Source organism: Camarhynchus parvulus, chromosome 1 (genome assembly GCF_901933205.1).
Source record: "Camarhynchus parvulus chromosome 1, STF_HiC, whole genome shotgun sequence".
Classification (NCBI taxonomy): domain Eukaryota; kingdom Metazoa; phylum Chordata; class Aves; order Passeriformes; family Thraupidae; genus Camarhynchus; species Camarhynchus parvulus.
In genome coordinates this window covers 89,149,637-89,175,524 of record NC_044571.1, presented here as the reverse complement: position 1 = coordinate 89,175,524, position 25,888 = coordinate 89,149,637, and the positions used below count along the sequence as shown (strand labels likewise).

The 25,888-nt window shown below is 39.8% G+C and overlaps 1 protein-coding gene across 1 annotated transcript in view; it reads left to right on the top strand.

The window, feature by feature from the left end:
• The first annotated feature begins 2,206 nt into the window (after positions 1–2,206).
• HAO2 (hydroxyacid oxidase 2) overlaps positions 2,207–25,888 on the top strand; it is a 40,367-nt gene continuing 16,685 nt past the window's right edge. The window contains exon 1 of the mRNA XM_030953969.1: positions 2,207–2,260. The gene's annotated coding sequence lies outside the window, so the exon portion shown is untranslated. The remainder of the gene's footprint in view (positions 2,261–25,888) is intronic.

Genomic DNA, 25,888 nt, shown 5'->3' with positions numbered 1-25,888 from the left:
CCAACTTCACTCCTCGAGTTTTACATAGTAGAGCAAGAAAGAGGAGTGCTGCAGGTACAGACATTTGCTCTTTTCACAATTTGCTCCAGCAAGGTATAAGTTAAACTCCTATGGCAGAGAATAGGGTCATAATGCAAAGACATCTTACTGCTTATTGCAAATTGTGCTCATTGGCAACCTTGCAATCCAGCCTACATTTTTCCATTTGTTTATGAAATCATAGCTAGGCAAACTGTCATTTTTATCATTCAGAGTATGAATATACTGCCATTTGTCTCCCAGTTGAATCTTTTTAAGTCTACTGTGGATGATTCACTGTAATTTTGAACTTTAGTAAAGAAGAGAAACATGTATTTAAATAACAATTCTTTTTTCTAAAAATAGCCTTACTATTTAGCATATCAAATGCTCAGACCATCCACTTTCTTGCAGAGTAGAAGTTCTGAAAAGCTTTATCCAGGAAGATAAATTTTTTGACATCTTCATTTCTAAAGCACATTTCAATATCTCTGAATTATGTTTTCTTGGGGATTTTTTTAAACCCTATTTCATTATTAAAATAATTTTGTGTACTGCATTACAAGCTATGTAGTTCAAACTCTCTCTTAGAGGTTGAGTTCCCTGGCTGGACAACATCTTTCCATGATGTGCTCAAAATCTAATGATTCCCAGGACAAACTTTCTCAGGAAAGGAGGAGAAGGGGAAGCACGTATGGAGATGGGATGGATCTCATCTGATGGTTTCAGTACAAAGCATAAGAAAGCAATGATGGCTTTGTTGATGGCACAGACCTGGGGACATCATGAGTACAAAAAAGGGCATATTTTACACAGGAAAAAAAAGAGGATATAAATACTGGTGCATGGAAAGGGGAGGACAAGATTGTTTCAGAGCAGGATAAAACCTGAGGGTTTACTTGATTGCATGTTGGCTGTGAGTTGCCAGTGGGATATGAATGGGGAGAAAACATATGTCATCCTATAGTGTCCTGAAGCATTTCTACCAGATGTTGACTTTTAATATCATGATACAAGAGTTCAGTGAGAACACAGTTCATGCCTGGCAAAGCCTAAACTGGAAGTAAATTTGCAGAGGGTGCCTTGCTGGCACAGTTGGAAGCAGAAAACCTGTCTTATGTGTGGACACCAAGATAATTTGACATTTTTAACTGAATTTTCAGAAGACCAGGAAGAAAATACACATATTTTCTGTGCATAATCCAGGGCTGAGCAGCCAGGGTACAGAAGAGCTGTATAAGCTGAGCGACCATCCTGGCACAAGAACAAATGGCTCTGAGCAAACATGTGCTGTGAATTGGAAGAGTGAGGAAAAGCATCAGTAGGAATAATGGAAACTGGAAGCTGAACAAACTCTAAGATGTAGCTGGTAGATATTTTAAAAGGATTACATGATGTGATTGCCTGCTTTGGTGATTGGGGAGGTTCATTATGGTTCTGCTTTCTGCTTCCTTTCAGCCAGTGTAGCCCTTTCCTGGACACCAGCCCTTGGAAACAAAGGCTGAGAGAGACGTCGTGAGATGAGATGTGTGCCCACACATCGATCACATGGGCTGTACCAGAGGTCCCCTTGCACATCTGAAAGGATGGAGATCATCCCGTTGTGTCTCAGTGGACTGCTTTGGGCAGTCATTCAGCATCTGCCCTAGGTTTGCCAGGAGCTGGGTAGAAAACTTCCACTTCATGTTCTCGATATAGCTGCTGTCTAGCAGTTGACATCACCTAAATGCCCACAGTCCTGGCTCTCCCCTCAAAAGGCAGTGTGATTAGGGAAAAAATAAACCAAACCTCCTCCCTAATCCCCCTCATCCCTAGAAAAAATGCAGAAGTCAAAAGTCTTAATGAATTTTGTCAACTGAAGAGCAGCAACCCATCCTGAGGCCTCATAATTTGTTACGGGTACTTAATTGCAGCGTTGGTTTTCTGTGTTTTTGATTGGGTGGGAAGCCTGCAATTCCTCTTAAGGCTCTGTAAAGAACTTTGTGACATGTGGTAATGCTGGGGAGAATAAAGACCGGGAAACATATGTGGCTAGCAGGCAGGGCCAGTTGTCCTCCTCCTGCCAAAGTAGGCTGCCTTCATATGTGTTTCTGGCAGGGAGCTGCATGACACCTCTGGTTCGCTCCCATGTCTTTCCAAGAGTAACAGAGATTTCTTCTTTGCAAAGGAAAAATGAAATCATGACAAAAAGTAATAAAAGCCATCATCCCGAGGCACTCGAAGGAGTATAAGACAAGAGTTGGTAGGTTTCTAGCACAGAATTATTTCTTTGCAGATTATTACTGGTTAATGTATTTTATAATTTTGTATTTTATTTTGAAGTGTTTCATTTCTTTAAGGTTGTGACCTTCAGCATGCTGACAGCATAAGTGGATGATCTTACCCTGTTTTGTATGGTCCAGTTGTCCTTATGAATGTTTCAAATACTATAAGCTGCTCCTAAGGTACTTTGAGACTAGAGTTTACTAATTAAATTTTTGACTAATTAAATGTTGACTTTTCCCTTTAGCAGTGTTTGCACTCAGGGGGGCAATGGTAGTTTCCCTGCAGTGCAGAAGGAGCTGGCAGCAAGGTGGGTGGTGGTGTACCAGAGCTTTCCTGCAGCACAAATCATGGGAAGATGGGCGTCCCAAGCCCTCAAAAGTGATTAGCCCATCCACTTTTAAATATTTATGGATGTATGATTCTTACAATGGCATAAACTCTCTTTCCCTTCACTCTGTTTTGTGATGTCTCTAGCCATAAAATCCTCTCTGAGAAAATTACTTTTTATTTCTTTCTCTTTCCTCAGGAGGGTCTTCACTTCCCCAGCCTCTCAACATCTCTTTGTTCTTTTTCTTCTGACCTTTACAGTCCTCTATGGTTCTTAAAATCCTACTACACCACCAGAGTCCCCTGAGATCCCTGTCAGCCCTTCCTTGCACACAGCATGCACACAAGTTTTTGTAACTACTTCCTCTTTATTCTCTGCGGTTTCCCCACGCATCCCTATTTTCCTTCTGTCTCATCCTCCTCCTCCATGTTTTATGATCTCTTTGCTAGCGCAAAGTAGTCCCCAGTAACATATTTACTACTCTTTTAATAATTCCTAATGATTTAAATGTCATGAGAGGCAGGACTTGCCTAAATAAGTGATAATTCAAAGATGAGATCCTAATTCTCTCTTTAAAAATACAATCCAATTTGTCTTCCTCCCCAGCTTTGCCAAAACGACAAACCAGTCTGTCTTACATTTCATATATATGATCTCATGTCAGAGCAGAAGTTTTCTGGAAAATTTGAGACAAATTGGATGAGGCATTTTTGGACTTGTAGAGAAACTGAAGCATCCTTTAAAAGATTTTATTTTAGACTTTTTTTTTTTTGGCATGTCATGACTCAAAAGCACATGGGCTGGAAAATTCCAGATCTGCCTAAATCTTGGGGTTTCTCCCCACAGTCTAGGTTTTCAGGTTCTTCTTGGGGCCCAGAGAATAAAATCAATGAAAGGGACAGCACTTTTTGGTTGGCTGTCTTTCTCCCTTCCCTGACTGAGCTGTGGTGTGTACCAAGGGACAGCCTTCCATGTAATTACTCATCACCTCTCAATTCCAGAAACCAAGGGTTAGGGAATGACCTGGGCCAAACTGAGCCAAGCCCATAGTTTTCAATGTCAGCATTTTTTATGGTTACTGAATGTTGGTTTTTGAATGGTTTATCAATAGATGGTTTTTCAGCTTGAATTCTGATTCAGTAGTTCTGATTTTTTTTTACTAATACAATATTTTTTTCTCCCAGTAAAATAAAACATTTTTTCAAGATGACTTTTTTTTCCTTCAATACTAAAGCAGAGAAATAATTTAAATTCAGTGAATTGTTTTTTAGTCTTAAGACTATTACCTGCAGGCAAATTTCAAAACAAAATATTTTGTGGAAAAATGAAAATGTTTATCAAGAAAATGTCAAAATTATTTCTTTCCTGTCCCCCCCCCACCTCACTCTCCCCTGCAAAATTTTTCAGTGTGGATTTATGTCTTGATTAACCCCAAATGATATTTTTCTGGGCAAATAGGTTAATTATTTGTACCAATGTACTTTGTAGCTCCATTTTACAGTGTTTTTCTCAGTGATGATCTCATCACTGACTGTCACCTCTAACTAGTTTGGTTAAAGTTTGAAGTTGAAATAAACCTATGGATGCCTTTAGGAACTTTGCTTGCTGATTTTTATGAGCCTGAAGAAGAAGCCCACCCCAGCCAGCTATGACAAATATTTTTGTAGCTTCCCTTTTTGGATACAGCATAGGTTGAATTCTCAGCGCATATGGGGGAATTTACCCAAGCAGTTTTAAACACAGAGAAGGTGACTAGGAGCTTGGTATTTCTTCCATGATAGTGCCATAAATTCAAAGATTGAGAGGGTTTTGTTTGCTGTAGTTGAGGATCACAGGTGGTCTCCCTGTGCAAGCAGCAAACTATTAGTTTGGTTTTTATTCTTGCTAAAATCAGTTCCTATCAGAAGTAGAGGAAATGTGCATAGAATGCTAAAAATAAAACATAAAATACTATAAAATGTGCATTCTTTTATCTTGGGAGTGAGAACAGTGGAAAGGAAACTCTCCATTTTTTCTTTCTCCATTTTTCCTCCTCCTCTCTTGTATGAGCCCTGGGATAACTCATGAGTGCCACGGGTATGATCTGCCATGAGGGCCTGAGCTATGGGAGGAGCAAAGCTGGAAGCAAGGCTTGCATTAATTTTTTATTACACACAAGTTGACAGTGATGGGCAATGTGGTGTAGTGCTGCCAGGAGAACAGTGTGACTGTCAGGGTAGAACATGATCACAGCTGCCAACACAGATTTCATGTCCTACCCTGGTATATAAATCAGGTCTTGCACTGGCCTTTTGCATAAGATTAATTTTATTCTAGAAAGGAGTGACATTTCTTCCACAGAAAAATGAGCACTCCAACAGTCTAAATTAAATTAAAATTAAGAAAATACCATTCATGTCTGAAGAATGAAAAATAATAGTAAAAGACTAGAGTTTAAAGTAAGTAGGCTTAATGGAAATTCAGTGAGGTAATGTACAAATCTAAAACCTCAGTGAGGTCAAGGTGTCAGCAATCTGTAGGCTGTTTTCCTCTTGTTGCATGTCTTCCATTTTCAGTAATGGAAACAACCCACACAGATCTACAATCCCTATGTACATTAATAAGATGAGCCATCAATGTCCACTGTATGTGATTTAAGAACATCTTAAGCTCCCACCCAGGACATGTGGACATCTACATAACCAAAAACTCTCTTCCAGCTCTTGTATCTATGGCAAAATCCTGACCTTTACAGCTCACAAAAGGAACAAAGATTCCCAGATTCCCATTTAAACTCCCCCTTCCATGTACTGAAAATATTAAAACAATTTAATCTCCTTACAATTCCCAGTAGTGCCCTTTAAATCAGCTTTTCATTGAGAATTGAATACATACTTTCAGTAACATAAACTGAAATCTGGGAATTGTGGGCTGCCAGCAAAATATGAAGGTATGCTCAGATATATAAGATATGACAATATTTAATATATATTAAATTTAACAGGTGCTATGATCTCCTGCGTAGATACACAATATTCAAAGGTGTACTCCAGAGAACTCTACATTCCCTGCTGGTTCTGCATTTCTGTCCTTTGCAGCATATTCTTATCTCTAATCTTACCTCCCATTTCTTATAATCCAGATTTGTTTTATTTAGGCAACATTATCCATATTTTTATCAAGTTCCTAAATTACAGGCAACATATGCAACCTTAGCTCTGGCTTCCCAGAGGTGTTAGTTGGGGTAATTGCAGACTGTTTACCTAAGCTTTGAGAGAAACAGAATGAAACTTGGATGTCACATTTCTCACCCGGTCAGAAAAGCTCTTCCTCTCACATGCTTTCTATTTGAAACTTATGTGGAGAAACTATTAGGGAAAAGGTGGATGGGAAGAAAGAATACTCTTATTTTTTTAAGAGCTCCTTAGTCAGTGAAGAGCCATCCATTTCTACCTTGATCAGGGATGTAAAGCATGTCAATGTGTCCACATTCTAAAATTTACACATTCTAAAAATTACAGGTCTTTCTGTGAAGACATGGTTCTTGATTGCCACTTACAGCACCCACACATTCATTTCACTGATGCTGCAAGGTCCCAGGCAGTGACCTTTAGTTTGTTTAATGTCTCACCCACTCAGGCATTAATAGAGACATCATCCCCATACGCATGATCGCGCTCCACGTTCTCTGAGCATACGATGCACACCCTCATTCATTCAGCACTCCCACATCCACCCATCCTTCTGCAGCTCAAGGAAGTCACAGTGAGCTTTCCAGGCCAGCTTTCAGTGGGGATCTGCCAGCTGGTGAGAAGCAGGCTCTCTGAAAGTTTGTTTTCCCTTTTCAGTCAAAGGAGGATCACTTACTGGGAGAGCTATGTGAGAGGAAAATGTCATCATCTCAGTGAGCTAAAAAGAACGATATTTTGCTCTCTGCCTGGTTCAGTATTTTTAAAAAGGGACATGATGATGATGCACTGTACACAGAAGGAAGGAGGCTGCTCAACACAAAAAGAGAGACACTTCTACACATAAAGAAGATGCATGAGGTTAAAAGCTGAAGATCAGCCTATTAAAAACAGAAGAGGTAAAATAAAAACTAAACCCCTGTAAACACAGGACACTAATGATATTCCCAGATATTTTAAAGCCCAGAGTAACCTCTACAATATTTGTAGTGTAGGCTTTTCTGTAAGATAGGCCAAGGATTGGTGGTTCTGTCAATAGAATGGTGTCTTCTGCTTTATCTCTAAATTAGCTGTTAGAAATACATTCAATTTTTTATTTGAAAATGTCAGCTGATTAAGTGTTTCTTGGGTAAGTGGCTTCATGGACAAGAATATTATCTAATTTATTCTCTGAGATGATCTTCTTCAGTTTCCAGTCATCAATTTCCTTTTGCTTTTATCTGTCTTTCACTGGGTATCTTTTGCCCATCAACATACTTTCAATAATTTCATGACAGTTAACTTCCACTCATATAAATTAACCAGGATGATGTTTTTTTGCTTCAAAGAAGACCATGTCACTGAAGTTCGTATGAAATGTTTGAAATCGTTGAGTTTCCTTTCCAAACCTAACTTCCTACAATTCTGTGGTGAACAGGACTTCAAATGAAATCTTTCCATCAAGATGCAGTCTCATTCTAAAACATTGAAATGTCTTTGTCAGAGGTATCTTGAACACCAGATAGAACCTGTTTTTAAACCTACAAAGAAACAGGAATTAAGCACTTTTGAAATGTGTTAGATCATGCTCCATGATCAGAATGATACCTCAGAAAGAGTTAATCCCATTCCATGTAGTTGTCCAGCAGGGGGCCTGGGTACAGATATCACTAGTTGCCTTGAGAGGAGAAAAATGCTGATCTGAGAATGCACATTATATGAGGAGTGTGGAGGTGTATAAATTCTGGGTGTTGGATGCATAAGTTGCATCCTTTGTGTGGGAATCTGGTGCTTTTGTGGATTTCATTGGTTTATGGATGATGTGAACTGGTGAGTCCATTTACTGCAACAATGGGCAGGTTTCAGGCCTCTGCAATCCTGCTGGGAAAGGTGTCATATGTATTAGCTACCAGAAAAGAAAACCCAAAAAAAGTTAAAGATTCCTTAATCCTGGATCCAGTCAAGATAATTTCAGAATCACCAACAATATTGCCAGCCGTCTGTGGAAGACACACACCTCTGACAGCCAGAGGTGCACTGGTCCAATCACACTCCAAATTTATGAAGCTTTCCTCTAGAAATATGAGTGTTCCATAAAAATTTCTGTAAGCATTTTGTAATAAGGCATCAACATCCATATATAGAGCAGAGGTGCTAACCCTTCCAAGGGATTAGCTTAAGTTGAGCCGCAATAATAGCATTTAGTTTTTATAAATCAATAGGGCATGTATTTTAAGGAATGTATGTTGTATGACATTTTGCAACTCTGGCACAAGAGGCCTGGTGTTTGAAAGCCAAATCTGATCCAATTGAGATTGGGTATGAAACATGTGCATGGCTGTGGAGTCAGTTAACTACTGAAGGAACTTACTTAGGCATATGGTGGAATTTCCAGTAGTTGGAGACTTTAAATCAAGTCTTTGAGCACATGGAAAGGTTGGGTATTGGGACTGGTGTAGGGAGAAATGTTTTAGATAATTTGTTTTGTCTTTACATTCTAGTAAAACCTACAAGGCAAAAAGATGACAGGAAATCAAGCTAGCCTCATTTGTTGGGAAAACACAATTCACATAGAATGAATAAACATCCTGTGGTTCTGAAGTGGAAGAAGGAGAGAAAGTGAGGATAAAATGTGGAGAAAAATATTTTTGTTTTATTATTTTGGTGGGGTATGCCTAGGCAGCATAGGGTGCCTACTGTATAAAACAAATAAAATGAAAGAAAGCATGGTATAAACAGTTGTGTCCAGTATGGTGGATATCCCTGCCACATGGAGAAATGAAATTTATATTTGGTGATATGACTTGCTTCTTCCAGGTGGTTGTGCTGGTTTTGAAGCTTGAGGAGGTGTGTAGACACTGCAGACACAGACCTGATGCTGGCAATTCCCTATATGTTCTCACAGACCTCCCACCTGGGCATTATTTTGTGGCAGGATTTCCAGCCATTGTAAATACACCTCTGAATGGATGTGTCCCAGCCCACCACTTACACACTGCAGATGTGTGATGGTTCCATTACGGACAACCAGCAGGCAAAATGGGAACACAACAGAATGTAATCATCTGTAGCACCCTCAATGCTATTTGCTGTTGCAAACCACTGATAACCAAAAGAGCAAAACACAGATAATCACAGACTAAACCAGCAGGAATATACAGGGTGTATATGGTTAGCCCTGAAATCTGATTCTCACTCTCATAGCATATTCACATTGTGATGCTGCCCTGTCAAATATTTTGTCTCTAAATTCTACACATGTTTTTCCAACGTGATTTTTTTAAGCTGCAAATTATGCATCTGTCTATCGCAGAACTTGTTAGTTAATTGAAAAACAATTAGAATACCATGGAGCTAGACAGAAAATGGCAGCAAAATTGACTAAGAAGCTGAGATTACTGGAAAAATGAATATATATGGATTGAAAACCTTCCTGAGACCCACAGTGAATATATTAGTTGTCATTTTTAATTACATTTGGCACTTCAAGACCTACCAGTAATTGCCTGAACAAAGAAAGGGAATGCTCCATGCAGGAAACTCAAGAACATGGCCAGAGTGCTGGGGGAAAGACAGTTATTATACTAAAGTGAGTACTTCAGGAAAACCTTCCTAAGGCAGGAAAAATGTTACATGAGGGGCTTATTAATTAAACAATTGGATGTCTCCAGAACAGGAAATGTAATGGAAATGAGTACAGCACTTAATTAAAACTAAATAAACAAATACATGTACAAGAAACTCATATGAGCAAAAAGTTTTGTGGTTGGTATTCTGTTACATCTATCAGGACCCACAGAAGGCATAGATGTAGCAAGTCACAATGTAAATCTAGAGACAAATTCTCTGTCTGAGGAGTGTGGATATCCAGTTAAGAAACTTTACTGTGTTGCCATTAATTATGAAAGACTTGGCTGTTTTCTGGACTCACTTTCAACAGGGATATGCAGGACAAATGTTTGTTATCCAGTATTTTCGGTGTTCCCATTGTCTGCCTGACAACATATGTTAAAGTAGGAGTAAAAATTACAGAATCATCTTTGGTTGACCTTGAATGTTACCTAGCACAGAGGCTGCCAACAAGTTAAGAGGTTATTGGCAGAGTTACAAAAAACTGTAGGCCTCTACAGGATTTAAGATCAAAGTTGTAAACCTAAAGGGTTTAGAAATTTTTTTCAGTGACTTTAGTAGCCTGTGGTTGAGTTATAGCATATCCTTTGCAAATCTTTTCAGTTTTGATGTAAGGCATTTTTGTAATGAAAAATACCTCACGTCTCCCCATAGGTGATTTCATTGTTTAATTAGAAATCCTTCCCAACCCAGATTTGTAACTCTCATAGTCTTTTCTTGCTAAACTAAAGAGCTCTTTCTTATTAGATACCTCTTCCCCACATATGTATTTGTTGTTAAGGTTCCAATCTCATCTCAAAACCTCTATTGGATAAGGTAGGTTTGCATTTCTTCCTTTCCCACTATACAGCAGATATTCCTGACCTCATATTAGTCATTAAATTATTTTCTGGATTTTTTTTGAATCCATTCCAATTTTGACCATTGTGTCATGAGTGTGGACGCCAGAACTAGAATCATTGCTTCAATCGCAATACTTTAGCTGTGGGTATAAACTCTTCAGCTGCCTATTTCTCTGTAGAAATTAGAAAAATGAGAGACACACAGTTGTGTAGGCAACTCCAGGAAGAAATGCAGAAGTGCCTGATCTCCAGTCCTCCAAGATGTCTCTGGGAAAAGCCATCCTCTTGTCAAAGATGGTAGAGGGAGCCTAGAGAGACCAGCTTCCCTAAGCTGAGGTTAGCCTTAGTAAGAAACCTCGGAGCTAAAAATTGCTTTGCCCATATTGTCACTACATGATTATCTAGCAGTGTGTAGACAGATTTTCTTAGGCAGCTGATTCAGACAGAATCAGATTTACTCTTTGGCCATGAACCAGGTTCCTGGTTCAAGAACTTTCCTGACAGTTTTCCACGTGGGATGTTATTCTGATTCATGTTTGGTCTGCAGCAATAATTCAGTCCCTCCATACAGTAATCTTATGCTTTTCTAGCTTGTGTTCTTGGAAGATCTCAAAAATACTATAAATATTCATTGATTTACATTCAGGATGATCTAAGGAAGAAGGTAAATGTATCTGCCTTAATAAGATTCTTCTGAGCCTTGTTTTAATATTACATGTGAGGTCAGTTTCCGAGAGGGAAATAGAGCCAGTTTCTCATGCAAACTATTGAGTCCATCATATCTCTCTACTTGATATTAGAATTATTGTGCTCTGCACTGAAAATTCCTCTCCTTCTTTGTCTGTGTAAGTAGCCAACCCTATTGCTATAGTACACAAATACTTGGCTATATGCTGGAAAGGAACTTCCAAGAATGTTAGTGTGGCCCCTTTTTACAACAGGAGGGTTTTTTCCCCTCTCAGCATTCAAAAGAAGAAGGAAATACGGAAATAACTTCCCCAAAAGCATAATGGAATATTCCTGGTTCGTACATTTCTCCTTTTGGACCCCGCCCCCTTGGCTAGAAGAGGAAAAACTTCAAAAGGAGGAGGCAGGGAGTTCTTTTTCAATACATTTGTCTAAGCTGTGGTCCTTCATGCTATGAGACACCTCTCAAGCAGCTTCAGCAAGAATTTTCTTTCTGCTCCCTTCCACATCCTCCTTTATTCCTACCTCCTTCTCCCCTCCTCACTTTCTTTCATGTGGATCAAGGCCTGGAAAATGACAAGCCATTTGATTAATAGATACAGAAAGTCTTCTTATGTAATTTATTTGCTTTCTGCACCTGACTAGAATCACTAGGTTTATCTGGAAAAGAAAATATATCGTCCTTCCTGACTCCAAGTGGCAGCAGAGAGAGCTGAGCATGTGATATCAAGCTGCGCATGGAAAGCAAACAAAACGCCATTTCTGTATTTTGTAAGCATCTCAGGTCATAAAAGTGTCAGCACACTATATTTCTTGCTGGGATCCTCTCTGTTTTATTATCTGAGCCCTTTCCATTGTGTTGAATGTGCAAGGAGAGTCTCCAAAGCAGGCAACATCTGTTTCCCTGCCATGTTTTGATAATCAACTCCATATTCCTTGCAAGTCTCTCACTCACATATTCCAATCAAACTCAATGGGGGCTTCAACAGTGAGGACACTTCCTTATCTCCCTTCCCCCAGACTCTCCATCTATCATTCTCACATGCTGGCTCACTAAATGCTGATGCAAGAAGCCTGTTCTTACACTTGGGTAACACACTCGTAACCCCTCCAATTTGTTTTGTTTGCCTAAGTTTAATTGCTGTAAGGATGCCTGCCTTGTCGTCCTTGATGGGGGAGAGGTCGGAGGAAGGAAGCAGGTGGGACATCTGACTGATTTTCACTTTGGTACCTGTGGAGAACAGTTTTCCAATGCAGTTTTAGATGTGTTTCCCAGTTTTCTTCCCTCAAGAGGAAGTTTCTTCCCCTCTTTCTCAGTTCCCAATTGCTAAATCAATCTCTCTGTCTTTTTCCAAGAGATCTGTTTTACCATTTATGCAGGAATTTCAATCTGTGGATGGGGATTCTGCCAATAAGAATCAATTAATCAATTTTCTTTTGCCTGTATTGCACTTAGAGGATATCTGGCACACTGAGATTTGGGAATACAGAAATGTAAGTTTCATTGAACTATGAGTTGTTTTTCCAGTGACGTTTTGTATTCACTTTCACAGGATCTGTTTGTGCCCTTGTGCAGAACAGCATTGAACAGTCATAGGATGATGCAACCAGTGTTGCAGTTAAGATACAGAAATGGCATTCTGTACAAGAGAATTGTATTTATTTATTTATTTAAACTGTAGATTTCCACCACCACAGGTAACTCATCCATCCATCTATCCATCCACAGCAAAGCCATGTTGTGAACCCACATGGCAAAACATCCCGAAATATCTCCTAGATCTGGGGGAGACTGGACTTCATACTTGCCTTGGTTCTTGACAGTTCCTCTTGCAGCTTGATTAATAGGTGTGGGAAAGAGATCAAGGGTTCAGCAGGTCAATACCAGCCCCAAACCATGATGAAAGGCCATGAGGACTGAATAAAGAAGAAAAACAAAAGAAACTGGCTCCTTGCAGAGTACCTGTCACCAAAGATGACTTCAGGAAACAAAAGATAAGAGTGAGGAAAAGTGGAGAGAAGTGATGGATGGACATAGCTCAGGTAGGAGCCAGACATGGAAGATCCCAGTCTTTATTGGTGGGCCCACAGAGAAAACTGTGAGTGCAAAGGCAGAACGTTGTGAGAAATTGCAGTGCTCAGGCAGCTGCAAAACAGGAGTGTCCTAGAAAGGGGGTAGGAATCCCTGAGGAAATAAAAGGTGGGAGAGAAGAAAGGGAGCTGCAGTAAGGTGGGAGAATCAGATGGTGCAGGGTATGAATAGCCTGAATGGGAATCATGGACAGGGAGAGAGAAATAAAAAACAGTGGTCAGGAAGAGAAGGAGGTAATAGAAAATTGTGGTGGAGATCCACAGAGTGCTGTGTAGGAAAAAGAGGTAGGACAGGTAAGGAAAGAAGATAAAGAGCATGAGTGAACATGGGGGTGCCCATAAAAGGCAGAAAGAGAGGGGGAGCAGAGATCACAGCAGAAACTTCCTGTCAGGGATCCAGGAACAGAATACACAGTCCCACAGCTGAGGTTACTCATTCACAGCTTTTGCTTATGTTTCATACACCCTGTATTTATTAGATTTTTTTTTCTTCTTTTTTTTAATATGAATGCTATCTTCCCTATCTTCATGATCAGAAATGTATTTACATAATATATTATTTCCTGTTTTTCTAAACACTATTTAGAATTTTTTATGTTATTTTAGTAATAAAATATTTATGTATGATTAGATCCATACTTATGTATGATTTGAGCTAGCTAAAACTATTTCCTAGGCTGGCTTCTTAATTCCAATTCCACTATATAAAAGTGTGAATGGCCTCATTAGTTTTATTGGTATCATTTGCCATAATGTTTTTAATAAGTTCATTGGGAAATTTCTAGTATTAGACTGTTCTATTTAATACAGTATTTTTAAAAGTGCATAGTAATTCGCTTCACCCTTTTATACCTTTTAATAAAATACACAGCAGCAAGTTTGCATTAATGAAATCAAATATTTCAGCTTGAAAGTGAATCATTGCCTAGAGAAAGTGCCTAAAGAAAGCATTTCAGTTATCTTGAATTAAAATTTGAGAGGGGGGTGGGGGGGAATGTCCTGTCCTACCCTGTTCCTTTAAAACCACAGGATAGGAAAAACAGCATGAAAAACCTTGGATTGGATATCTGGGCACAAAAAGCCTTTGGGAGGACACTGCACCTCTGAAATGGGAGGTGGGAGAGAAGGTGACTGTGTGTGACACTTTCCAAAGGCTGCTCAGCTGAACATTCAACAAGAGGCTCCTGAGCATCAATTTGTTAAATTTGTAAATGTATTCACTCTCATTGTAGAAGAAACCACATATCTAGACAGTATCAGGAACTGAATGAGATTATAGGGAAATGTGGATCCTGTTACTGGGAGTTAGTGACTTCAGTTTTTATTCATGGATATTTCAGATGTGCTCACCAGGAAACACAATCCAATAAAAGGCAATGTACTGTGCAGTGGTACAAGAAGAGTTGATTGCAAGACATATTGACTCAGGGCTTAGCTCTGCAATGGCTGTAAAAGCAAGAGCCAAGGAACATTGAAATTCCAAGTGCAGCTTGGCCTCAACTTGCTATGTGGTCCCTTACACAATATAATGATGCCACAAGGGTTTGCCCTGTCTCGATCTCATGTGCTTGACCTTCCCAGTTTTGTCCCCCATGCTTTGATGACTCTTCTGCCCTTTCTGCTGCATTTGGGAACCTCTGTCTTGCCCCTGCCTTCCACACAGCTCTCTGCAATGCTCCTCCCTACCCACAGGAACTTTACAACCTTCCTGTACATTTCGTTGTCCCTTCATCTTTTTGTCCTTTATGGGTTTCTACATTAAGTTTGAACCAAGAGGCAGTTGCAGTGCTTTAACTGGGAGATGTCAGATCACCAGTTCTAGTGTCTGGGCTTGGCTGTTGATTAATATTTAGGATAGGCGCAGGCTATGGTTTTTTTGCAGGCAAGTTCCCATTCCATTTGAATAGGCAGTTTTTATTGACTATGCATGATTGATAACAGCAGAAACTAATCTGGAAAACCTGAGAAAAGCAATTATAATGCTATTAAAAGAAAAGAAAGTATTGTGTCTAATTCCTATTCTATTTAAAAATATTTACTCATAAGTCCTATGTGCCAGTCATTTGTGGTGCAGCATCACAACATCTGCGATTTTATAGTCCAGACAAACTAACTCTCACTGGGAGAAAAGCTCTAGCCATGTTTTGCAGTTAGGAGTGTGCCACCTTACAACCTGTGCCACTTTAGGATGGGCTCCTGGCAAACTTTCTGCGCTTCTGATCTTGCCTTCTGCTGCAGCTGCTTGCCCACAGCATATACATCATTTGGCTGCCTAAATCCAGTGCTGTCTTTGAGCCTTGATGCTGTGCATCTGAGCTCACCTGTCAAAGGATAAGTAGCACTAAGATCTACAGTATGGAAACATGAAGAGAAAGTAGACTTTGTCAGACAGAAGCTTTTAAAATAGATTTCAGTAATGTGTGAGATGAATGGGAAGAGTGAGGGCAGTAGGTGGAGCAAATATGACATGAGAGCTTTAACACAGGGCCAGATTCAAATGTGCCTTACATGCCCCCCTGAGTACCCCCTGCTCCTGTCCTGCACTGCAGGAAGCCAGCCACACTGCCTCCTACTTTCTCCCTTCTCCCGGTCACCAATGCAAGCATGTCACTTTCACATTCTTCCTGTCCTCACCTCATCTGGATTCCACCTGCCTGAGGTCAGTGAGAGGAATCAGAGCAGCCTTCAAGCAGTTTTAGCTTTTAGGAGGCACTTTCAGGCAGGCAGACTGGGAAGTGCTAAGAGCGCTTTGCTGCTAAGGTTTCACAGTGCTAAGCTGCTTTGTCCTGTCTCTTTTTTAGGATTATGTCAATCATGTTGTAACTCTGGACTCGGACCTTTGGCTTTAGTAGCAATTTAAAATGCTTTGTCAATAACAGGCAATCTGAAAACTGCCCGAAAACCGGCTTACAATCTACAGCTCTCCAGAATTTTGCAGAACACATTGCGCACTGAACAATAATGTTGATATTTTCTAGATTTTTGGGTAAGAGAGTGAGGCTCAAGTTTATCATGTCTGCAGGCATAAGGGTACCACGCAGGTTGATGGGAATAGAGAAAGCTCAAGAATCAGAGAGTAGGTAACTGGGTGACAAAATGAAATCCTAGTTGGGAAAAGATAAGAACCAGTACATATGGGGAAAACTATCTAAAGTACATTATTCACCAAGGGAGCCATGGGAATATGTAGGCTAAGGAAAAGACCTAAGTTTGAGAGAAGCCTGTAAATTACACATGAGTTTCCAGTGTGTCAGCAACAGAGTTTGGGGTGCATACACAAATGATACCACATGAGAGAACATGACAGTAAACCCCCTCTCTACATGCCTGCTGTGCCTGCGCCTGAAAATTTTAAGGGCTTTGAAGGCAAGTGGAATTGTGCCAATGAACACCAGCTGAGTGTCTGCCTGTTGGGTTTGGTTATAGGGGTGTCATTAGAAATCATTATTGACAAATTGGGCAATTCCACACAACAGGAACAAAAGTTATTACTCAGATGGCAAGGCCCACACCTGTAAATGTATATACATATATGATACTACGTATGTTTGTGGAATGGTTGGGTTTGCATAGATTTGCATAAGAACAAACGTCTGTGAACAAACATGGGTATGGGAGCAATGTTGGGGCGGTGCTATGCTCCCTTGGCATGCCTTTTGTAGTTGCAGCATCCCTGGAACTCTGGGCTTTCTGGTTTTTTCAAGCCTAACCCTAAGCAGAGCAGTAAAAGCAGCCTTTTGCTGAGGTGACCAACACATGGGTTGTGCCAAGAAGAAAGGTGTGGAGGAAGCAAGCTTTGGGCAGTGGGATGTTCTTTTTTTGCAGTGAAATGGACCAAACCTTGCCAAAATTATATTCATTGAAATCCCGAAATCAGGGAATTAAGTGAAATAAAGAGAACTGGAGAAGAAATTGATTAAATGAACTACTAAAAATACCTAAAATAAACAACAACAACAAGAAAAAATCCAAAGTGAAAACAATAAAAAGGAATGGGATGACATGAAGTGCAGGGAAATGGGCTGAACCATGCTGAATTGATCCTCATTGAAATCACAAGATTTCATTTCCTTTCACGAAATAAATAATTTCATTTTGTGAAAGGACGTGAAATCTAAAAGAGAAAAAAATGAAACAAACTGACTGGGATGGACTTACAATGAAAAGAAATTTGTTTGAGAGAAACACAAAAATAAAATCTGAAAAGAAGTGGTTGTAATCAAATATAAGGACATGACATGGAGTGCTCCTGTTTGGATGCCTTTTGTAATTGCAATGTCCCTGGAGCTCTAGGCTTTGTTGTTTTCTCAAGCCTAACCCTAAGTGTAACCCTAAGCCTACGTGCATCATTAAATGACACATTTTGTTGAGGCGTCAAGTGCATGGACGACACTGAGCTGAAAGGTGTGGAAGGAGCAATACTGGGGCAGTGCTGTTCTCCCCTTGTCCTATCTTTCGTAGCTGCAGTGTCCCCAGACTTCTAGGGTGTTTGCATTTCTTAAGCCTAACCCTTTAAGCTTGTTTTCTCTCCATGTCTTAGTTATATAGAAGTTTAGATGTATACATCTCAGTATAAGTGTCTAGACAGTGAAGTGCCATGAAGCTCCAAACATTTTCCGTTTCATTTTTAAAGGTACACTGGCCTTTACAACTAGTCAAGGCCATTTAATGCCATGTCCCTTGAAATAAAATCCTGAAGATGAAAGTTCCCTGTCATTCTGTATAAGACTATCCAGGACCTGATTCAGAGCTCCGGAATTCAGTGAAAATCTTTCCATTGACTTCAAAGCATTTTCAGTCATTCCTAGATAATAGCACAAATGTCGCTTCTTTCTTTCTTTCTTTCCAGTTGGGTTGTCTGAAACTGCACAGTGTATGATTGAATCCCTATGTCCCTTGCATATCTTGCATGCCAGCTCCCTTTAACACATTCTGTGAAGCTGGTGATATTTAATGACACACTTGGTTGCTGTAGGCATCTTCTTTCCAATCTGGACCCCAGCTGCTTGAGGTCTAACAAATTGCTCTCAAAGGACAATGTGAAAGCAACATTTGATGTATCTACTCAGTTTAGCTGAGCACGTCTAAACAGATGACTATGAAACTTGGAGAGTTAATCTAGTTTCAGGCACAGAAGCCTCAGCAGCAGACCAGTGATTACAAACTTAACTGTTCATTAAGCTTGATAAAGGTAGATATTTTTCTTGTTTCTAGTGTTTATAATACAGAAGAGTCATAATGCTGAAGTGCCTACAGAGAATTTAACCACTTAACTGTCAGAGACCCAGATGACCCACATCACATACACAGACGAATGTGAATACATGACCAAGTCTGCAGCAAGGCTTTTACTCTCAGAAAATGACAAACTTATAAAGTCTGCACTCAAAAAAAACCATGCTAAAGACAGATAAACTCCTGGTGAAAACTCCTTGAGTTTCTGTCATGTTTTGTTGCCCCCAGATGATGCCAGAGGCCAATATAGGGTAATTCATCTTTGTATATGAAATGGGAAATAAAAATCCTGGAGCTACCTCTCTGGTGTCTCTGAAGCTGTTCAGTCTCTCCATCACCTGACTGATGCCAATGCCCTCCAGATAGTATTTAGCTACTATTTAGATCCTATTGTTAGCTCTGGAAACACAAAGTCTGCTAGTTTCATTAACATTTGATATCCTTATAACAAAAGCTTCAAGGAAGTGGAATTGTCTATCACAAATAAATTATGTCAGGTTTTTTTCAGGGGATTCAGTACCACCCCTGAAGCTGGTCTAACCTGTAGGTAGTTCTCCTCAATTCACAGACAATGTTTCTCTCTAAAAGTGTACAATCCACCTGTGCTGTCAGCCTCCTCACTTGGACATTTCTATTGCATGTGACAGTGCAAAAAGACATCACTAAGTAATATTGATGTCTAATGAATGCAAAGAGCTGAAGTGGAAAAATACATACAAGAGGAGGCAAGACTATTTGCCCTTGTCATGCTGGCTGACTGGTGATTAAAAAAAGAACGAGGTTAAACAAAGTAGATGAGAGGTCAGTGTATTCCCCATCATAGGGGCAAAATAGCAGCATGGCTTACTAATAAACCTGGAAAGAAACAAATAAGAAAGCCTTCATATGTAGAAACACTCTCCAAATACCACAAGCACTGATGGGGAGGAAATGAGAGGCTGAGCAGGTGGGATGGGTGAGAGCGCCTCTAGCCAATCCAACAATAACTTCTGGACACGGATTTCAGACTCCACTCTGAAATTTGGATGTTCTCAGAAGCTTCTCTGACCATGCCAGACAGGCCTGCTTTTGTGTTTCCATATCAGTCTCAGACACGTGTAGGCAGATGAAGTATTTACTCTGTCACAGCTTCACACTCTCTTTTTTGCATTAATCCACATCTCCTAGAGAAGCGCTGTGCCATCATTTTCACTGTCTTTGTGAAACTGAGTGCCCAGTCTTCCAATGTGAAATCCCCTCTCAAAGGTAATAGGAATTATGAAATAATTATGGACTATGACCTGTGGTGAACAGGAACATCTTCCATAACTGAGGGCTTAGAGGTGGACATCAGACAAAATCACGCATAATCTTTTGCAGACCAGAGCAGAAGAGAAGAGAACAGACAGCAGTGGAATGCACTTAAGAGAAATAGATACACAGATGAAAGAAAAAAGCCTTGATATTTAAAATATTTATTGTCTTAAAAGGCATGAAAACTGATACTAGCCATTAACTAATAGACGTTCTGCCTTTGTGACGCAGCTTACATCCCTAACTAAAACCACATCTCTCTTCTGACTTTGTCTGAAGCCAGGTGCACAGATGATTAAACTTTGGTCCAGCTGTAAGGAGAGTGTCTCCATCCTGTCCTCTCCTCTAAGCACACACCATCTGTATGATACTTATTCATCTCCTTTTGCTGGGCTGACATACTGAGCCCATATTCTTCCAGCACCAGTTGTCCTCGCACTGTCAAGCTGTGCAAATGGAAAGGATCTAAGCCTAAGGGAGTAACAGGCTCTGGGAGAAGGCTCCTGCTGTATTAAAGCAGTATTAACTGCTCTGCTTTAACCTTGATGTTGTTCATACACCTTTTCACAAAAGAGATTTGGGGCTCTCACTATTCACTGTTTCCATCATGACTTATACATCTGTATTTACCATATTGAAACACTGTGCTGCTGTGAATGTCCTCTGTGCGAATCAGAAAGGGAAGAGGTTGGCTTTGTATCTCTAAGCATATGGATTCCTTGTAATGAGCGGAGTGATTGCTTAAAGCATTTTTATTTTATTTTCTGAACATAATTTTTGAGCCCCTGTTCCTGTGTCATAGGCCTGCTTGTAGCAGGAAATTATAAACCCAGACCCTGTCTCTTTGAGGAAAGGATAGGTGGAGAAAAAGACTTCAAATACATGTATGTTTTTCATAAAAAGATAAGACAGCTACTTTAAGTGTGCTGAACATACCAGAGAATAGAAACAGATTCAATTTTTTTTTCTTTTGTTTGCTTCTTCCTCTGGTCTAAGCCACAGAGCCTAACCAGATCAAATGTATGCAATAGGTTTGACCCACATGCAAATGTTATTCAGACCTGGATCCAATTCTATCACCCAGGTTTTTCACTCTAGCAGATATTGAACCACACAAGAGGCATTCAAACTTCCATTTCAAGAAGTTCCTCTAAAGCATGTCACTATTGACTAACCTTACCCTTTATTCTCCCTTCATTTCCTCTAAAATGCAAAAAGGCATTTTCTTCCTCATTTTTCACAAGACTTTAGGATCTGTTTTCTGTTGAGGTGCCTTCTAGATGTGATTCTGCCCTGTACGTCCCAAGATTATTTCAGGGAGGATGGACTCGGGCTGCACAGGGCACAGGTCTCGAATGGAAAAACTTTGAGAAGAGCAGATAGAGAGCAGAAAAAACACCTGGTGGATTCTACGAATAAAGAGGCTGATGGTGGAGATTCAACACTGCTTGTTGAATATATCTTGTCAGGAGACAGCATCAACCTTTACCTCACATCACCCACAACTGGTGTCCCTCCAAGAACAATGCTTGAGAACCCAGAAGGACGAGGATAGATCGGTGCTCTCTCTGCTTTACCAGTAGATCACCCACCAGTACTGCATTAGTTTCCATCTTTCAGTCTGATTAGAATCTAGGCTGTGATAAGCCTAGGCCAGGTCACACAGCCAATGCCAAAGTTTCTAGAGATAAGGAGAAAAAAATTGAAGTGTTGACAAGAAGGTGACTGTTTGCCAATAGCATTCTGTCAAGTGTCCTACACCATTGTCTGGATGCCATAAATAGTATATTCTGCAGGACATTGTCCCTTGATAAAAATAGAAGCTCCAAGTGAAAGAACATCCAGAGAAGCGAACTGGTAAAGGTGAGATAGAGTATGGAAATTATGAGCTATGCTTTGCAGCCACTTCCTAGCCACAAAGTCCTTGCTTTCCTCAGCCACCTAAGAAATTTTGTAGGGAAAAACTGTAATTCAAGTACAATTACAAACATGTATAAATTATAACAAATAAATAAATATTTGGTTAGTGGGTTAGCAGACAGATGTAGGTGTAAAAGAAAAGTAGGACAGCATATCATAGAAAGGAGTCTTCTAGAAGCACCAAGTTCCATATCAAGATAGGTTTTAGTGAAATCTTACAGTAAATAGGGCAAGAAATATTTTCCATAATGAACAATTCACATGTAAATGTAACAAACATATTCAGTCATGGGGTTTTTTTGTTTTGCTCAGTAATGGGCAATAAATTGTTAAACCTGTAACTGCTCACTCTGTCACATGTAAACCACAGTCCAAACATGGGATTAAAAATAGATAAAAAATAGATTTGGTTTTATCTAAAATTTACCTTAGGGTCATTCTTGGAATCCAACCTTAATTCTGCTCTGAGAAAGGCTGTATCTCCTCTTCTCTCCTGCACGGAGCTGGGTGAAAAATGGGAAACCACTGCAAGTTGATTAAGAATAATGAGATATAAAAACTTTATGGTGACATTATTAGTGAGATGATTTACTATACTTGAGATTATAATGCTTTCACAGGGGAAAGAATGGGCCTTGCTGGAGAAAAAGTAAGCAGGAGAGCTATGCAGTAGCCAACAAGTAAGAAACATTTCCCACCAACACCCAAACTAACAGGGCAATGGCCAAACTTCAGGCTTCAAAAATAACACATCTGGAAAATCCATTGAACATTTACAAAGATCTCAGTACAGAAAAAGGGAGAGAAGAGGAATGTACAGGGCTGTGAGTGGGTTCTTTTTCCAAGTAGATATGTTGTTCCGCTAGATTAGAACCTTTTTACTCTAAGTTTTTTTTAGTTTCAAGAAATAATCCTCTTCATTGGGACAGATGCTTGACTGGAAGATAGGACTGCCCTTGCTTCTGGAAGGAGCAGAGCAGGAAGTGCTACAGGGAATTAAGCCACAGCAAGAAGTTCTGGTGTCCTTCAGGCCAGCCTGAGGAACATTTCACAGGCTCTTACACCTGCCCCTCATACAAACCTTGCTAAGGCTCTGGCCTCCATGAAAAGGCTTTGGAAGGGGCTGCTTTTAAAACTTCTGCCATAGACCCTTCTTGCTAATAGGAGCCAGCAGAAATGACGTGCATAAAATCTGTGTAAATGGTGAAAGAATACTACATTTGCAAAATAATGATTCGGCTTTGTTGTAAGTGTTCTGTCTAAAATATTTTTTCAATAGGCTGAGAAGACTGATAAGAAATTGATTCCTAGAGCAATCACATGTATTATTTTCTGCATATACTTCTCTTTGTTACAAAAATTCAATACCAGAAAAAGCAAGCAAAATACAAAGTTTATTTTCTCCACTATACCTCAGTTAGCATAGTACTGTATCTTCCCCTGCTACAGTAAAATAAAAGATAAGACCAGCCCTAAGGAGCTGGAAAAAGAACTGGAAATTTAATTCACAGACAAATTAGCTGCATTGCATTTAATATTCCTAGTGAGGAAATGAAGAGAAAATTATTCTGCTCCTGCTCTCCACAAATTCACCAGAGGGAATGATAACCCTTAATTAAAGAAGACTGATTGCTTTTTTTCCCCCCCCCCCAAGCTTTCACTTACCCTAAAATAAAATGATGAGAAATAAATGATGCACATAAAAAAATATAAAAACCTCACTGGAAATGCTGCAGTCATTCAAATTTCTCATTGTGGTAGATATTACTTTCTAAAGAGCTCTTTAATAATCTAGCAGGAGAGGAGTTCAAATTGGACAAATCCATTCAAGAAAACAAACAAAACCCAAGGAATTATTTCTCTTACTTCAGGACTCATAATTTTGGATAGTTTGCAAGTATACAGCCTTTTTTTTCCTGCGTAAAGACTATGTTTAAATATGAAGAAAACAGGAAGATCTGGATGAAGAAGGAGATGGATGACAAAGGAGGAAGGAGCCTAAGACTAGAACTATGTTGATGACACCTTGGCATGGTCAGACGAAATTGAATAGGAAACACAGGCTAAACAGCAGAACTGATCCTAATGCAAGCTTAACAAAGAAGTGTGGTTGTGCCTAGAGAGCTCCAAACTGCTAAAATATTTGTTAATATTTAAGGAATATTTGTCAATATTTAAGGAGATGTGAACTAAAACCCTTATTTGCATCTCGTTTATAAAGAATGTTCATCTTTCCATTTGTTTAAAAATGCAAAATAGAGGAGTTGGAAAGTCTAGTTAGAGAGAAGACATGTCAGTACCTTCTACTGCACGCCTAGACCAAGAAGGAACTCTGAAGAGTCTGATGGCAAGGGGGCCTTTGATAATGGGTAGGTAAGGTAGAGGATGACTCTTGCATGACTTGCTTCTCCTGGCCTGAATGTAGCCATGGTGCTGCCTTAGACTGCTCAGTCTAATGCTAATGACACTGTATTGACAGTCTCTGACACATTTCCCACAGCATTCTACTGGGGGAACTGTTACAGATCTTTTCCAACCCAAACTTCTAGGATTCTATGTAAGAAAGAGGTCTATGAAAACTGTTATCCTTCTTTGATCCAAGATACTTTTAGCTCCGGCACAAATCCTTGTGCAGCTTCTCTGGAGACATCTGCTCTGAAAAATATGTATTGCTACTCTCTGTTTCCTTTGTTTCAATTAATTCTTTTTCATAAACTTCCTTCTTATACATTGGCTATTTAGGGTACTTATCAGGCAGATTCTGTCTACAGGCTGTCCTTGACAATCTGCTGATGATCCTTTCAGAGATATGCAAGGAAAGCTCTCAGAGAAGACTTCTCTTTACACAAAGATTTTTACTCACTTGAAGTATATTCTATTTCTTCACACATGAAGAATGACTTCTGTACTGAATGCTAACGATTTGTCAACAGCAGAATTTGCCCTCTGACACAAGCACGCTCTGGTCTTCTTACACCATGAACAGTAATTCAGGGTTTCTATCCTTGATTTCTGCTTGGTATCATCTGACTCCAGCAGCTTGTAATAAATATTTCACTTTGTCTATTTGAAACAAAATCTTATCCACAATTACTTTGACTTTAGATGTATCTTCTGCAATTTCCCGCTATGAAAATTTTTCCCTTTTCTTCCCAGTGAAAAACACTGCAGAATGGCTTAATGTCTCTCATTTTTGTCTAATCACTAGCTGGCTGTGCAAAGCCCCTAGCAAGATTTTTCTCCAGACATTTTTTGATGAAGTACTAGTTTTGATTTCTTTAGCTAGTTCTCCTCAAACTCTTCTAGGATTTTTGCTTTTAATCTGCCTGACAACACTATTCTTTTCATTTTATTGGTTTGGATACAATAGACATCTTTTTGGAAATTGCCTTTTTGCTGCTAATAAACTTGCTTACTTGGCTGTTCATATGTGCTGGCTCCTTTAATGCATTCTCCGGCCTTTCTCAATAGGTCATACGCAGCGGTGTTATGCTTCCAGTCTGCTGTTCTTCAGAAGTTTCCAAGCTGTTTGCTAGGATTTCTCTTTGTTGACCTTTCTAGATTCTTTTTAACAAGCTCCCTCATTCCTGCATAACTTTTCTTGAAGTGGAGGACAATGGCCCCGGCGTATTTGGCCTGCAGTGCTCCTCTAGAGCTGGTGAAGCTGAGCCCTCTGTGGTCACTGTCACAGAGTGGAGCTGCCATTAGAAGGGCTAGAGCCACAAAGCTGAGGACTGCCTTTGCTCCTGTGGGCTCAGACCAGATGCTCCATGAAATAATTGCTGACAGAGCCCAAAAATGTCATCTCTCTTTCATCTGCTGGTATGACATTTGTCAATCTACAGGAGGGCTGTTGATGTCTCCCATTGCTACTGTTTTTCCTGCTTCTCTGATTTCTTACAGTGCATTGAATTCAGGCAATTTTGCTATCCTGGGTCAGTAACATTATCTATCATAACAATAATCTTCTGTTTAGGCCTGGAATTTCAACCAGCACAGACTTCATGTAACTTGAGATGGTGAACTTGTAAATTTTTTTTTTGCTCATGAGCCTTTGATGAGGCAGAGCAATGCTCTGCCTCCTGCACAGTTTATCTCTGTATTTTATATCCTGGGTTTAGTGTCCCTTTAATAGTCTTTGCTCCAGGTTTCCAATATGTATGATTGATCAGCATCTGCATTTTGGATCGAACATTCTGCTTCCCTATTTCCTTCCTGAGATTTCACATGCTATGTGGAAGTGAGTGTAGCACTACTTTGGTTCTGTTATTGGCATCTTGTATAAAGTTCATTATGTTTGTTCTCCTTTGCCTGCTGGGTTACTTGCATCTTCTGGATTGTGATTTTCTTGAGGATGCAGAACTTCCCCATTTTTTTATCTCATAAGGATACTCATGTTGAACCTGGCCTTTTCCACACCTATCATCTTGCCC